Below are 11,767 nucleotides of genomic sequence, written 5' to 3'. Positions count from 1 at the left end.
TAGTAGTAGTAGTAGTAGTAGTAGTAGTAGTAGTAGTAGTAGTAGTAGTAGTAGTAGTAGTAGTAGCAGCAGCAGCAGCAGCAGCAGCAGCAGGAGCAGCAGCAGCAGCAAGAAGACAAAACAAGCAAGAAAAGACCCAAGCAATTTCAAAATAACAATTTCTTTGTCACGAAGTATGGTACAGTGGGAAAAACAATGAACTTTAGAGTCTGAAGATCTGATCTGACACTTAACTACCCAGATGATTTTGGGCAAGTCATTTAACCTCTATGGGTCTTAGTTTCTTCATCTGTGAAATGGTGGGGTGGTAGTAGAAGACCTCTAATCTCCCTTCCTGCTTTAAACCTATGCTCCATTTTTCACGGCTGGTAAACAGTGTATCTGTATCTCAGCAAGGCATTTATCAATCATACACTCACAAGAGCATTTCAATTTTCCAAAGTACTTTCCAGCCAACTCTCTGGAAAGTCATGCAAGTTCCATTAAAGTCCCTTCTTTCTTAGAATCTTATGATCATATATTGTTTCCATTTTACAGATGAAGAAATCAGGGTTTGGAGAGCTTGAGTGACCTGCCAAAGGTCATATATCTTAGAAGGGATAAAGATGGGACACAAACCCAGATGTTCTAACCCAAGGCAATGCCCTTTCCTGTACACCACCCAGAGTCCCTCTTCCAAGGGCCTTTTGGACAAAATGGATTTGAGTGGGCTTGATGATAGTACAGATTAAGTGGATTCATAGTAGGTTAATAGACTACTCCAATTTAATTTAGTTCAATTCATGATATCATAGATCTAAAGCTGGAAGAAATTTTAGAGGCCCTGTAGTACAATTCCCTTATTTTACAGATGAAGAAACTGAGACCCAGATGTTAAGTGAGCTTGTCCAAGCTCACATAGATAGTAAGTCTCATAGTTAGAATTTGAATCCAGATCCTCTGACTCTTTGAGTCCATACTCTTCCCTATGCCACAAAACATCTCAATTCAATTAGATTCATAGAGATTGTGAACTCTTAACCATACACAACGCTGCTAGTCTCTGGAAATTTAGAGATGAAAAGTTATACACTTTCTCCCCTCATAAGGATTACAGTCTAAGAGGGAGGAAATAACATGTAAACTGCCCTATGCCTAAAGAGTGTTCATTACTGAATCATTTGCCAGTCAGTAAATGGAGGAGGGAAATGGTATGGTAAGGGGCGAGGACAGTCTCAAGATGCATGCCCCTGACTTTATCCTCAACCAATTCTTTTTAATACATGTATGAATTACTTGGATGATGAAATAGGAAGTATGTTTATTGAATCTTCAGGTTACAGAAAAACAGGAAAAATAGCTAGTTCATTAGAAGACCAAATTTAAATTTAAAAAGATTCCTGTCAGAGCTGGAAAAGTCTTGGGAAATCATCTAATTAGAAAATTCCCCTATGGGATTGATGATGAAGCATACACCATACCCCTTGACAGAGAGGTAAATGGAGTCAAGATGCAGAATGAACATTTTGGGACATAATCGAATGTTTTGCTTAACTATGCATATGTGCTACAAGGATTCTGTTTTTCTTTTTCCCAATGGATGCATGTGTGTGTATGTGGGGGGGGGGGAAGTAGGAGAGAGAGATAATTGCTAATTGAAAAATGAATTAGATTATTATAATTTATAAATAAATTAAATTAAAGCAAAACAAAGATATTCCATAAAAAACATTTGTAGTAGCTTTTGTGATAGCAAAGAGCTGGATATAAAATGGGTGCCCTGTGACTGGGGAATGATTGAGCAAATTGTGTTATATGAATGTAATGGAAAATTATTGTGTCACAAGAAATGATGAATATGAGACATTTAGAAAAACTTTGGAAGATATGTATGCAAGACATATCACAAAATAAGGAGAATTAGAGGAAAAAATTACATAATAACCATAATAATGCAAAGGAAAACAACTTCAAAAGACACCAGAAGTCTGGCCAACACAGTGACTGGTTTTGATTTCAGTGACTAATGAAGAAGCTTTCCTCCTCCTCTTATCAGAGGTGCTGAAGGTGTGGAATTAAGCATGTCTTGTTGGGTATGACCAGGGTGTTTGGGGTATTTTGCTGAACTATAGCTCTTCGTTACTTGTTATCTCTACTAGGGTGGTGATTTAGGAAATCATTGGGGAAATAAGCAGTGAGGCAATGAGCATTTCTATAGTGCCTACCATGTCAGGCATTGTGCTAAGCGTTTTACACATATTATCTTATTTGGTATTGACAAAACCAGTCAATCAGTAAGCATTTATTAAGTGACTATTATGTACCAGGTACTGTGCTAAGAAAGCATTGTGATGTACCATGCTGTTATGATCCCCATTTTACAGTTGTGGAAACTAAGGCAAAAAGAAGTTGAGTGACTTTGTCCAGGGTTATCAGCTGATAAGAGGCTGGATTTGAACTCAGGTCTTTCTGACTCCAGGCCCAGTACTCTTTTCACTTTTGATGTCTTTGGGAAGTCATGTAAAAAAAGCATCAATAACATCCTTAAAAAATAAGTAACTTTGAAGGGGGAGGGACTGAGGGAACAGTAGTCATTGAGCTAGGTGACCTCCAAGGCTTCTTCTAGCTCTACATTTATGAGGGTTTGATTGATCCTAGTTAATCCTAGCACAGACATGGCTAGAACATGGATCTGTTGAGTTCCAGATTAGGCCTCTTCCCACGAGACTCCATAGCTTCTTGACAATTCTTTCTGACTCCAGATTGGGTGGTTGGTCCCATGTCCATTATGCCCCATATCTCTCCTATAGAGCTGGAAGGGACCTGAGAGGTCTTCTGCTCTAATCCCCTTATTTGACAGAAAAGGAAACTGAGGTCTAGAGGGGTTTGGTGACTTGCCCAATATCACACAGTAGTAGAATCTTCACTTGAACTCAGGTCCTTTGACTCTGAGTTCAGGGCCTTCCCTCGGAGGTTAGGTCCCATTTGCACCATCTGTGTCTTGCAGGAACTTAGTTGTTTGCTTGTCGTCTCTTCCTGTAGAAAGTGAGCTCCCTGAGGGCAGGGACCGTCTTTTTGTGGCTCTTTGTCCATAGTACAAAGTACCAGGCACATAGTAAGTGCTTAATAAATATTTGAAAACTGACACATTTCCGTGGAAATCTCACCTAGGCTAGGGCCGAGATTTACTGCAAGGAACTACAAGTGGATTTGGTTTTTCTCCGGCAAGAGGTTCACTCTCCCCAAATTTTAATTCTCTAGAAGAAAAGGACCCAAGAGCCCTCCCTCCCAGACAGGTCATACTCTTTGCCTCTGCCCTCGTAAGAATTCTGGTGAGCGCAGACTTCCCTTACTGGGATCACATCTTTTTCTCCCTAGCTGTGATATTCCGGGAGGACTAGCAGCTGGTATAGACGGAGGGAACCGACTAAAGGCCGAAAAGTTAGGGTGTCGCCTCCCTTCCCCACACCGACCTTCCCAGGAGACTTCGTCCTGAATTTTAGGGCACCCCGGGTGCCCCCAGTCGGTGGGGGGAGGAGGACAAAGAGAAAGGATATCTATGGGGGGGGGGTGAGGCAAAGGGGGAAGCGCCCGTCTGACCCGACCGAGTTGGAGGAGTACTGTGTTGGCGAACGGGAAGAGAGGAAGGTGAGGGATTCTCTGACACCCCTCTGCCCCCCACCCCACGAACTCTTTAATGGTAGACCAGAGAAGGAAGATCTAATCGCAGAGCCCCGGGTTCTGAGCCCTGGAGGAGACGCGGTTTTGGAGTGGGGGACTTCGCACCCAGGCTCCAACGACTCCCGCTTCTGCCTGGAGCCACCGAAATTAGGGGACTTTCGTTCCTTGCTTCTTTCTCTCCCTCTGACCCCTTGTAATTTCCTCTCAGAACCATTCTCTCTGCAAGGGTGAAAGGAGACTTGGAGTCCTCCGCAGCCCGTGACCCGACACGGACCCCTGGTATCACCCACGACACTCCGATTGGGCACTACAGTCCAAGAAAAGAATGAAGATCGATGAGGACCCCCCGAGAAAAGCCCTCGAAGGGAAAAGTCCTGAGGCGGGGGGGGGGCATGTCCGGCCCAGTGCGAGAGGACCTTCTCCCTCACTAACTATTCCACACCCTCTGGGGAGATCCCCAAACTCGGAAATGGAACCCCATGCCTACGGCCACTAACCAAGATCTCTCATTTCTCTGCGCCTCTCATTCGGGACCTGTGCTTCTCCCGTGTGGGAAACTGCCACTGAGAAAACGGCCTCCGCGGGTGCAGAGCAGCACAGCAACCTGCCATTGAGAGTTTTAGGTGCCTGGAGTTTAAGTGACTAGAACGGGACTGCACAGCATGTCAGAAGCCAAACCTGAACCCAGCTCCTCTGAAAACCTAAGGCTGGTCCTCTGTGAATGCTAGGCTGCCTCGGATTTGCGCCTTTCTCTATAAATCAAGAGGGCTTCATTTGGGGTCCGTGTCTATAGCTACCTACCTACCTAACCTAGTACCCACCCCTGTCTCTGTCTCTGTCTGTCTTTGTCTCTGTCCCTGTCTGTCTCTCTCCCCCCCCCCACACTTCCACACAGAGTTAACTTTTTTTTTTCTTTTACAAAGGGATGTTTATTGAGAAGATACAGTAAGTACAAACGTTCAAACATTTTCTCACAGAAAACTGAGAGTAGACTCTTCCCTTAGTCTACATTGGTCCTTTGGGTGGAGTGGTCTTTAAATTAAAGCAGTTTCTAAAAAATATTTGCCCTACTAAGCTTACTTTTGACTATGGACTAGCCAGTGGAGTTCCACTCTCTTGTACGACTTGGCATCTTGGCTGCAGTATCAATCCACAAATAATAGTTAGGAAAGGCAGTTTGAGGAGATAGAAAGGATGCTGACCTCAGAGTCAGGAAGACCTGGGTTCAGGTTCCACCTCTTACACATGCTGGCTGTGTGACCCTAGTCAAGTCACTTAACCTTTTAGTAAGTTTCAGAAAAGGTACCAACAAGCTTTGATAAGGGGAGTTTCCTCACCTGGAAGTTCTCTATACCAATGATGTCACAGGTCTGGGCTCTATCCCTTTAATAAGATATAGTTGGGTCTTCTTTCCCAGGTCCCCAAACTCTGGGGCACAGCTCTGTCTTCTGCTTCATCCCCACATCACTCTTTCCCTTACTCAAGTCCTTCTGAAGAATTGGAGCTGACTCAGGGCTTCCTGGTCTCCCGAAGATTCCAGAGAAGGACCAGTGGTGGCAAGTCCTCCTTCAAAGCTGCCAATGAGGACACTATGGTTGCCTGAGTCACTGGTAGATGGGTGATCAATTTTTTTGGTCAGAATCACTCTCAAAAGCTATCCAACAAAGTCTGAAAGGAGTTTAGGGTCCCTATGGAGAGAATTCCTACACTGAGACCCAGAGATCCTGGAGGAAGAAGTGTATTTATAAAGTGATATCAATGGATCTCCCTCTATCATACAAGGTGGCTACGTAAAAAGTGGATAGAGTGCTGGCCCTGGAGTTAGGCAGACCTTAATTCAAATATAGCCTTAGCCATTTACTAGCTGTAGGACCTTAGGCAAATTACTGTAAAGTGGGGTTCATAATAGCACCCATTGTCAATGTTGTTTTGAGGATAAATTGAGGTAATTTTTGTAAAGTACTTCAGCTGTAGAAATGCTAGACATTATCATTGTCACCAGATATTTGGAGCCTTTTCCATATTCACAGATCTGAAGCCATAGCTTTCTATTTTGACATGCTAATAGCATTTATTAAGCTTCTGCGTCCTCCTAGGGAAACAAAGACAGAACAAGAAAGTGTCCTCATCCTAATGGAACATACTTGTCATACTGTTAAGAACTGTCAGGACAGTTAATTAGATACGAGTTCAGAAGACTTCAACACCCCTCCAGATGCACCCTGAACCTACACACAGTAAATACTATAGCATTTAAAACTTTTAAACAAGCAGGATCTAGATCTATAACTCACTCTAATACATCCACCATGGATCCACCTCAAAGATGGATGATTTTTGGGAGGCCACAGACAACCGTCGGACCAGAGGAGGCCAGGAACGGGCTGCCTTCTGCCTCACTAAGGGGATTACCCACATCAGTGAGATGAAGCATCTACCTGGATTAGAGCTCCAACCAAATATAAACTCCATGAGAGGAGGGACAATCTTTGTATACTCCAAAGTCTAGCACAGCTGTATACAGCAGGGGCTTAATTAATGCTTGTTGATTAAGTCATCCATTATTACATATTTTCAGCTCTTCAAGAAGGATCCCAGCTTTCATCCTCATAGGTCCTTCTTGCCCTGGCACAGTTTGAACAGCAGCCCGATATCCTTTTACCTTCCAGAGCCGAAGTGACCCTCCCCTCCAAAAAAAAAAAAAATCCTCTAGCCTGAACTGAACCTGGGAAGAGCCTCTCAGCCTTTGGTTGGATGGCCCTGAGACAACAGATACCAATCCATCACGCCCTCCCCTCCTAAGCCTTTCCAGTTTTCCTGTGACGGATTGGACAGCCATCCACCACCCAGGCTTACCTCTACCTCAGCACAAAAAGGGAGAGGAAGAGGACTGCTGGGAAGAAGGGGCTGTGGCTCAGCAGAGAGTTGGCCTCAGAATCAGTAAGAGTTGCTATTGTTCAGTCATACGAACCCCATTCGGGCTTTCTTGGAAAAGAGAGGGAGGCGCTTTGCCATTTCCTTTTCCAGCTCGTTTTCCAGATGAGAAAACTGTGGCAAACAGGATTGAGTGACTTATTCAGGGTCACACGGCTAGTGAGCATGAGGCCACATCCAAACTCAGATCTTCCTGTACTCTGTCCACTTTGACACTGCCCCAGCAAGGGAGACAGATTCGAATCCTGGTACTGGAGATGTGACCTGAAAAACATTTAGCCTCTCACTGTCCCAGCTGGGAAAGGGGAGTCTTCCATCAGAGTGCAGGGGATTTACATGTCTTTAGCTTGACCATTTCTAAAAACAATATCCTAGATCTAGAGCTGGAAGGGTCTTCTAGTCCAACTCCTTTGACTTTACAGATGAAGAAACTGTAAGGCCCAGGGAAATGAAGCCATTTGCCCAAGGTCACACAGGTTGTACATTTGCTAAAATAATTTATTTTCCCTAAGTGCAACAACAAATACATATATGCACAACTCTCACATACAGTACACATAATTCCATGGAGTATATAAAAGGTATACTTTAGCACATTATATTAGCTTATTATTTATGTATAATTATTCCTGCAGTGTTCACATATTGGATACATATATGCCCAGCTTATCTGGAGGGGTGGTGTATAGGGCAATAGCTGCCCAACACCTTTAACAAAAGGATTCTCTCCTCAAAGGCAGACGCTTGTGAATCACGAAATTCCAAATGATGCCTGAAGAACCACATTTTGGGGGAGCTCAAAGGCCAATGCAGAGACTTGGCCGACTGTGACTCATATGAGGAAGTATTTGATGACATACTTGATGAGAGGAGGGCAGCAGTCCTGGGGTAAGAACAAGGATGTGGAATGGGCAGCTAGGGGCAGGTGCCACGAAGTATTTAAAACAAAGTCAAGGAAAGTTTCCAGGGCTTGCGGTGGGGGCAGAATTCTCTCTCGAAGATTTTTTGAAGGACATAATGATATGGGCGCAGCGCTTGCCAGCTCTACTGCCGCAGGGCTGGTCTGCGGGGATGAGAAAGGGTAGCCGGGTGGTAAGGTTCTCCACATCTATCCTGCCAGAGAGAGCTCGGGGAGGTTTACCGCGTGTCATTTCACCCTATCGCACCTCTTTTACGATCACCACTTTACAGGGGAGGCAGCTGAGTCTCCGAAGGCAAAAAGTTGCTCTGGGTCACATTATTTAGCAATAAACGTTATCTGCAGGATACGAACTTAGGTGTAGTCTGACTGCGGGTTCCCCACTCCCACAAGGGGAGTGATGATACCCAGACACTGCCCCCTAAGGCCCTGAGTACTCGAGGCATCTAATAGAGACCTCTAAGGACCCCCTTTTCTAGTCAGTGACTTCTAGAGACTTGGCCAGGAAAGGCTAAAGCAGGTAATGTCAGGCCCGCGATGTGTGGTCTCTGTGGGCAGGCGGTTCCGGTGGTGGTTAGAGAACCCTCCTGAGCCCAGGAGAACAGCGGGGGAGCCCATTGCTGAACCCCTCGAACCCCGGGTCCGTGTGTGGGTTGTTCCCAGGGCCCAGCTCCTTCGGACTGGCACGGTAGCGGTCTGTGCCAGCCAGACTCCTCCTCCCGCCGGCGCAGCGGGCGCCGCCGTTTCCATACTTGTCAAGAGGCTCAGTAAACATGTTTCCCGCTCGGGAGACAGCGTGTCATTATTCCGCGCGTGAGCCTGGTATTATCCGCCCCGCCCGCGCCACCCCTCCCCACCAGCCGCCGGAGCTCTGTGGAGGCGGAGGCGGGGAGAGGGGAGCAGGCCTAGCCTGGCCCCGTTAGCCCTGGCCTCCAGCCTAGGGGAGCCCAGCTGGGCCGAGCTGGGCCACGAGCCGAGGCCTCGGCGACTGCACATCCCTCGGGGCTGTTACAGACTACCCGGATGCTTGTTATCCGGTGCCGTACACAGCCAGGTGTGGGTGATTCAGGCCCAGACACGCGTATGCCAATGGGAGTGAGATGGGCTGTATGTGTGAGTGGGTGCTTGAGATGGTCGTGTGAGTGCACTCGTGAATAGTGGGTAGTAGGAGTGTGCATGGCGTGCGCTCTTGTGGTCCGCAGATTAGTGTGAGGCAGACGTGCGTGCGCTATTTGTGGGGCTTGGCGTGTGTCGTTCAGGTGTGTGCTTAATCTGTGTTCTCCAAGGGTGTGTTTGTGCGACGCGTGACCAGAAGCGTGTTTGTGTAATATTTGTGTATCTGTCAGGCGAAGAGGCTGCGGAAGAGGAGACACCGCCCGGGCAGACTTCGGAAGGGCACTGGAGATAAAAACAGAGGTCCATGGCCACCTTTGGCGGGGCTGCAGAGGGGGCTCTGGGAGGATGCACCTACGAAGAGAGAGACGCAGAGAACAGCCGACCTCTCTGGACCAGGGAGCGGGGCAAACTGTCCTTAGGGACGCTTGAGACTAGAGGCTGGGAAGGGGTGGGGGGAGGACGCTGAGTAGGATTCTGTTAAAAAAAAAATTAAGGCGCACACACATTTCCCCCGCCCCCTCCACGCACACGCACATTCACAGCCACGGAGAAAGGGTCAGATAAAAAGACAAAGAAAGAGGAGAAAAGAAACAGGGCCGAGACAGAGGAGCTGAAGGTCGGTCGTAGGCTTGTGTTCTTAGAGCGCTTTGACGTCAACAAATATGACCCGATATCCGGAGGCAGCCCGGCTGCTGCTGAAAACAAACAAACAAATACCCCGCCCTCACCCCACCCCCACCAACAATAGGAAAAGAAATACAAAAGGAATCTACAAATCAGGCCTGCATTTATTGAGGGGGGAGGGGGAATTCCTTTGTGTGTGGTTGTGTCAAGTGAGACGTTTGTATATGGGGGCATCTAATGTGTATTTTGTGTGCATTTGAATATGTGTATGAGAGGATGCCCGCTTTTGCGTACGTGTGTTTGTGTTTAGGTCATGAGAGAATATTTCGTGGGTGTGTTATGTGCATTTGTAGCTTTGTCCGAGGATATGAAATAGAATAGAGTTAGACACCCTATAAGGTAATCTGTCTGGGTCCAGTCTGAGGAATTGCTTTTAGCATAAGGTGCAGTGGATTTCTATCCAAGGTACCCCCAAATTTCTACAACATAATCATGCAATAGTATCTTAGCAACGAATCACTACTAATAAATAAAATGCAAATTAAAACAAATTTGATGTTCTATGTAGTACCTTTCAGATTATCAAAGATGATGATAAAGGGGAGTAATATATTGGGGAGGCTTCCAGAGGGCAGTGGTCCGGGAAGTCTAGAAAGCAATTTGGAGCTCTACCCAAGAAGGCACTAAACTCTTTTTAAAAAGTCACTTTTGACCATATCATCAATACCACTATTAGACCTAGGCCCAAGAGAGAGAGAGAGAAGACAAAAGGAAAGGACTCACATGCACAAACATATTTATAGCAACACTTTTCATTGCAGCAAAAAAAACTGGAAACTAAGGCCGAGGTTCATCGATTTCAGAATGGCTGTAGGAATTAGAATATAGGAATATAATGGAATATTATTGTGCCATAAGAAGTGAAGGTTTAAGAGAAATGTGAAGATTTATGAATGATTGCGTATGAATGGATGCAGAGTGAAGTAAACAGAACCAGTAGAACAATGTATATAGTGACTACAATATTGTAAATAAAAACTTTGAAAGCCATTAGAGTTTGCTCAATGACTAAGGACTCAGAAGCAAACTACCCTCCTAGTGACTGAGAGGATGGCAATGAGGTACAGAACTTCACACACACACACACACACACACACACACATGAATTTGTCATTGTGTAAATTTGTTTTACTTGAATATACTTATTTGACACCAAATAATTTATTTTACATTGAGGGGATTTGGGGCAAAGGTGGATGAGTGATATTGGTGTTTGTCAAGGGTAGAATGACAAAAAAATTTTGAAAAAACAAACAAACCAAGGATAAGGTCCTTGTTAAGGTAAGACCATGTTATATGTACAGATTACTAAATATATTGTCAGCCAGTCAAGCATGTATAAAGGGCCAGGTATGGTGCAAAATGCTGGGGATATAAAAAAAAAACAAAACAAAAAAAAAAACAAAAGCAGTCTCCAATTTCAAAGATCACAATACATTCTAATGAACATGTAAACAACATGTAAACAAGTAGTCTCCTGACGCGATATAAACCCAATTGAAGGAAGGCAATCTGAGAGGAGAAGGCATTGTATAAAAAGGTTTTTAACCTAAAGCCTCTTAATATATATCCAGGGATCTGTGAACTTGACTGGGGAAAAAAATTACATTTTCATTTTAGTAAATTAGTTTCCATTGTAATCTATATATACTTTGTTTTACATATTTAAAAGCCATATTCTAAGACGGGGCCCATAGGCTTCACCAGACTGCCAAAGTTGTCTATCACACACACACACCCTCAGCCCAAGCCCTGTGATATTTAATTACTGTGTGACTGCCAAAACCTATTCTTCTTAATGTCCCCATTTCTGTCGAGGGCACCTCCATCCTTCCAATCACCCACCTAGGCTCCCAATCTACAAGTCAAGCTCTACTCTTCCTTCTTCATCTTTCCAGTCATCTAACAATTTGCCAAGTCTTGTTAATTTTATTACTTTGATATTCCTCCCTTACATCCCCTTATGACTTGGGTCACCACTTTTGGGCCCTGAGTACCTATGGTCTAGATTACTGCAATATCCTCCTAATCAATCTCTGCTTTCAGTCTCTCCCCACTCTGACCCATCCTCCACACAGCTGCCAAAATGATTTTCCTAATGCACTGGTCTGATCATGGCATCCCCCTGCTCTGTAAACACCAATAGGAGGGTTCCTTTGATGGTTACAGGAAGAGGAGGGATACACACACACACATACACACACATACATATATATGGAAATTAAGGTGACATAAAAAAAGGGAATCAATTTAAAAGACACACACACACACACACACACACACACACACAAGCTCGTGTCTCCCTATCACTTCTAGGGTACAGTACAAACTCTTCCAGGATGATCTGGTTGTAGTCTATCTTTCCTGTTTTATTACACATCACTTCCAACTAAATCCTTAAACTGAGGGTTGGTGTTCCTCCCATAGGAATCCTATCTTCTCCCCACCATCTCT

General features: G+C 45.0%; 1 protein-coding gene across 1 annotated transcript in view; it reads right to left on the bottom strand.

Annotated features, from left to right (window-relative positions):
- VAX2 (ventral anterior homeobox 2) overlaps positions 1 to 11,767 on the bottom strand; it is a 25,887-nt gene that overhangs the window by 10,026 nt on the left and 4,094 nt on the right. The window lies entirely within an intron of this gene.

This window comes from Petaurus breviceps, unplaced genomic scaffold (assembly GCF_028583685.1).
Source record: "Petaurus breviceps papuanus isolate PSGF00001 unplaced genomic scaffold, PetGlider_PUasm1.0 139, whole genome shotgun sequence".
NCBI classification, from domain to species: domain Eukaryota; kingdom Metazoa; phylum Chordata; class Mammalia; order Diprotodontia; family Petauridae; genus Petaurus; species Petaurus breviceps.
The sequence above is the reverse complement of the archived record's forward strand: the minus strand, read 5'-3'. Positions and strand labels throughout refer to the sequence as shown.